Raw genomic sequence first — 5,674 nt, 5'->3', positions numbered from 1 at the left:
TTTTTTTTTCTCTTATAGTTTGGCACTATGGCGTCTAGCCTTTGGTCATATGCAATTTCCACTGAGTTGCTTTTTGATAATTCTTCCAAATAAATATTTTCTTGCTTCTTGAGATTTCAGGATAATTATTGTCGTAGCAGTTGTTGTTGTGGAACTTTGGCTGGGTTTATGGATATTAATATGAAATTAAAAACGGGGAAAGGAAATCGCGAAATAAAAATAAAAGCAAACGAAATTTTGGAAAGGTGATCAACAGGATAGAATAGGTAGTATATTTATAAGTAAATCTAACCAATGAAGGATGGAAATTATGAAAGGAAATGGAAATGAGATAGAAATAGCTGAAAATACTGATAATTGGATAATAATAATCTAAATTCTAATATCATTTTTCCTTATAAACTGAGCCAAAACATTGCAAACGGAATAATTATTATACGATAACAACAGAGGAATAGATGTCGGTAAAGGAATTTGTAAAGAAATTATAAATTAAAAAAATGAAGCACGGTCATATCTTGGACAGGAAAAGAAAAGGTGGTTCAGACTGCCAATGTCTTGTTCGCGTTCGCACATTGAATCAGATATTATATTAAGTCTAGCAAGATGTTTAGATGAGCAAGTATGTCCTAATCTCATTCTTGTAATGATTGAAGTAACACGTTTCTCAAAATGTATATGCGAAAACCAGGGTTTGACAGGGATGTCGGGCCGTATATTACGAAAATATCTACCCGTAGCTGTACTGCTTGTTTCCCACACAGTTTGCCAAGATTCTTTAAGATAAATAGCAGGTAGTGTAGTCAAGTCATGAGCAAAATTCTTATATAAATCTACATCGCCCTTATTTACTGCATCTTTAGCTAAGATATCGGCTCTCTCGTTACCTCTAATATCACTGTGACTTGGTATTCACACAAATAATACAGAAAGTCCCTTTGAATGGCACTTGCAAAGGGCTTCACGAACTTGACAAATAATTGGGAAAATGTTACCTGATTTAAAAGGGCATTTACATAATGACTGCAGAGCACTTTTACAATCAGAAAATATTATTGTTTTATGTAATTTTATTAAGAGAATGTATTCAACTGCCTTAAGAAGACCTACGCATTCACCAGTGAAAACGGATGTTTCAGGAGGAACCTTTGTTTTTTGAATAATATTGTATTGAGAATAAAGAACACCCACTCCTACGGCCGAGTTATCTAGTTTAGAGGCATCAGTGAAAATATGGTTGTAGGAATGCCAATTAACATCTAAGTTAAAGTTAAAGGAAGCGTTAGCAAAACGTCTGTTAACTTCACTAAAATCAAAACAAACGTCAGGGGGCAAAATAAGCCATTCATAATTACTACCGTATAGTGGGTGAATGTCAAAACTAAGAGTTGGTGCCATAACCAGGGGTATTTATTAGTTTAATAGCTCCAGTTTTTGCAGCAAAGGGTGACGATTAAATTGGATAATGCGGAAAAAGAATTTATCAGCTAGAAACTGTCGACGAAGGGCAAGTGGAGGTTCAACGCACTCCACTTGCATCGCATTTATCGGACTTGATTTCATAGCACCGGTTATTATTCTGAGGGCCTTCGACTGAATCTTATCTAGCTTTTTAAGATTAGACAAGACACATGGCTCCAGCATAAAAGATCCATAGTCAATTATACTCCTAATCAGAGCATTATACAGCAGTTTTAAAGAGTACGAATGGCTGCCCCACCAGACCCCGTATAAACATCTAAGCATGTTAAGAACCTTTTCACATTTATTAACAACATAATCACAATGAGGAGATCCATTCATTTTACAATCAAAAAGAATACCAAGATATTTAACCTCGCCAACAACAGGGATTATGTTATTATTAAAAGAAACATTTATTGCAGGATGAACTTTACGCCTTGAGAAAAACACAATGGAGCTTTTGCTAGCAGATAACTCTAGACCATTCGAATCTAACCAGCACTTTAACAATGTCAATTTATTTCATAGTACATTCACGGCTTGGTCACTTAGATTAGATTCAACATATAAAAGAACATCGTCAGCATATTGCAAAATAGAAACTCCATTACCTAAATACCTGTCTAAATCATGAGTATATATGTTGTACAGTATAGGACTCAAAACAGATCCTTGCGGAAGACCTTTATTTATTGTCCTCTGTAAAGAATATTCATCATTTATAACATTAATAGTTCTATTGTTTAAATAATGAAGTTAGATAATAATGGTGGAACCTTTAAACAATCTAATTTTGATTTTAAAATTGGAAAATGAACATTATCATATGCCGGCCGAACTGATGTCTAAAAAGGCAGCTAAAATAGAATTACCGATCGAAAAAGCTAATCTTATATCTGTTGTAAATATAGAGAGACAGTCCATGGTGCTTCTATCTTTTCGAAATCCGTACTGATTATTGGGCAACAAATTGTTATGTTCAACATACCAATCCAACCGGGTTTTCACTTAACTTTCAGCAGTTTTGATTAAGACAGAAGACAAGGCAATGGGACGGTAAGATGAGCTTTCTGTTGGATTTTTATTTGGTTTCAAAACTGGTAACAACTATCTGGCTTTTAAAAGATAGCGAAATTTCACCAGTCAACATGGATGTGTTAATCAACTGTAAATAACAATAAAGGGCAGAATCTTCCAAATTAGATAAAAGAGAATAAGTAAATCCATCACTACCAGGAGCAGAGTCTACAGTATTAGATAAAACGCCTCTCAATTCTTTCAACGAAAATGGCAAATTTAGCCCTGATTCATCATTTGAAACTAAAACTTTACCAAGAACTATTTGTTGTTGGGCTATCGGAGGGGCTAACTTATCAATGAACTGTTCAGCAATATCAAGAGGTAAGTTTCTTGAAGGGGAATCTTTAAAGGCAGATCTAAATCGACGTATCATGTTCCATACAACAGAAGAGTTGGTACTGGGACTTATGGAATCACAAAATCTACGCCAGCTTTGAAACTTCTTCTCTTTGAGAGTCTTTTTTGTTTCAGAGATAATTAACTTGAGCGACTCAAAGTTCTCGATAGCCATACTATATCGATATCGTTCTTCAGCCTCTTTACGCCTTTTAACAGCTGAGGTACATTCTTCATCCCACCGGACAGGGGAGGTGATATAGTTTGAATAACTGTTTTTAATAGGGAAAATTACATCTGCACACTGAGTAATTAACAAAGCTAAAGCGCTTGAATTTTCTATGACATTATTGCAGTTTATATTTGGTAGAGTAGACATATTTGATTTAATAAGCTTTTTAAATTGATCCCATTTATCACCTTGTAAGTTGTATCTATAGTTAGACTTGTATTTCAAGTTCTTTTTACTCTGAAATGGTAAAGTAATGACTATGGGGAAGTGATCATTACCAAAGGTAGATGTCAAGGTCTGCCATGTTAAGGAAAGTGATAAGCTAGGAGAACATATTGAAGGTCAATAGCACTAACAGAGTTGTTGGGGTCAGTAATGCGAGTAGGAGTTCCAGTGTTCAATAAGGAAAGATTGTTGGTGTCTAATATGTCAAGTATTTGATCTCCATAGCAATTTGATAAGCAGCTTCCCCATACTTGATGTTGACAATTAAAATCTCTCATGACTAAACATGGTTTGGGATTAATAGAAAACAGATTATTAATTTGATTTAATATTAAGGTAGTTGGATGAGGTACATAAATAGAAAGAAAACAAATATTATTTACAGAAATAACTCAATAGTCATCACTATGAGAAGGAAGATTAATTAAATAAAAGGGATAACAATTGCTAATGAGCAAGGCAACACCACCATGCCCATCAGTTCTGTCTTCTGACAGGAATAGCCTGGGATCTTAAACCTGAACTCAGGTCTAAACCAGGTCTCAGATAAAGAAATAATAAAAGGATTAAATTTATTTACAACATACATAAAGTCAGATTTTTTATTTACTATGCTTCGGCAATTCCACTGTATTACCGTTGCGTTGAGAGTGAATGTTAAAGTTTTGATTTAAACTTTGAGTTAAGCAAGCAACGTTGGACGGTACAATCATATTAGACTGGGATAATAGATTTATCAAATATAATATAATATCAGCTATGGAAGGCTGAGTACCCTCATTAATAAAATTGAACATTGTTCCTCTGGAATTTTCATTGGTCATATTATATTCCTTAGTAAACTCATTATGAGCTTTCTGATCATAGCCTGTTCGTTGCTTTGGTGGGTCTTTAGGTTTCAGAAACACAGTTTTTTTGTAAGATGATGGAGTAGTACTATGAGAAGTGGAAGTAAAAGAACTATGCGGAGGAGGTGGAGAAGCCAGAATATCAGCATAAGGCTTTGTCACTGCGGGATGAAGTTTGTAAGCTTCAGAATAAGAAATACTATTTTGAGCCATAGACACATTTATACGCCTCTGCCTTTCATATTCTGGACATGACTTGCTAGTAGCTAAATGAGACCCAGAACAGTGACAGCACTGAGCGTCACCTTCATCACCACATACACAACACCACATACAGAACATGATTCACCTGAGTGATCCTGCCCACACTTAAGACATCGAGGCTTAGAACGACATTGCAATTTAGTATGTCCATACCAACAACAACTTTTTTTTTTTTTTTTTTTATTTGGTCAGTCAACAATTGTTACACCAATAAGTTAGAAATATACATGCAAAAGCTTAAAACTAAGTGCACAATCAGTTATAGACCGACACTACATGCACAAGAAAATTATTACAGAGTAAGAAAAAACTTGCAAGAGGAAAAGTATTAACATTAATTCAACAGTACAAATCGCTTACAGAAAGAAATAGTGAAATATCTTAAGACTAAGTGAAAACATAAAAAAAAAGTTAGGTGATATAGTTTCAAGACGGTGATGACATTACGCGCTCCGTTTTTGTTACCGAGAAGTAGTGTAAATCAATTGTTGTGATCATTATACAACTTGCTAAGTCTTGCAATGGGAGAATTCGCGCCCAAAACAGTCCTGCGAAGAGGTTTGTAAAGAGGCTTAATGGGAAATCTAGGCAGTTTGCGGGGAACATTAAATGATATGAGGTTTAGAACTGAACTGCATTTAATTTGATTATTTAACATTTTGTATAAAAACATCATATCTAAAATGTCCCGTCGCTTCTCCAAGGACAGCATTTGGAAGTTTGTGAGTCTTGATGTATACGATCGAAATTTTTTAGCTTGTCCTGTGTAGAACGCTAAATGATTCACAAACCTCTTCTGTATCCTTTCCAATCTCAGTGAGTGAGTAGCGAAATGAGGACGCCACACAGTGCTACAATATTCTAGAATACTACGGACTAAGGTGTTATAAAGTATTAACTTTGTTTTTGGATTCTTAAACGCTTTACAGGTTCTGAGTAAGAAACCTAAGTTACGAGAGGCACTTTTTGTGGCTTTATCAATATGAGGTACGAAAGTGAATTTCTTATCAAGTATTACACCGAGATCTCTCACCATATCAGACTCAACCAGAAGTGTCCCTTCTATGTAGTAATTAGTGGAGATAGGTGAAAGATTTCTAGTAAACTTAATATGGGTACACTTTGCAACATTCAACTCTATACCATTGCTCTCACACCAATGTACCAAACTATTTAAGTCTGCTTGAAGAAGCTTGGAGTCATTGTCACTAAAAATGACCCTGGA

The sequence above is a fragment of the Hyposmocoma kahamanoa genome, unplaced genomic scaffold (assembly GCF_003589595.1).
Source record: "Hyposmocoma kahamanoa isolate Upper Pololo Valley unplaced genomic scaffold, ASM358959v1 63, whole genome shotgun sequence".
Taxonomy (NCBI): Eukaryota; Metazoa; Arthropoda; class Insecta; order Lepidoptera; family Cosmopterigidae; genus Hyposmocoma; species Hyposmocoma kahamanoa.
Note: the sequence above shows the minus strand (reverse complement) of the source record.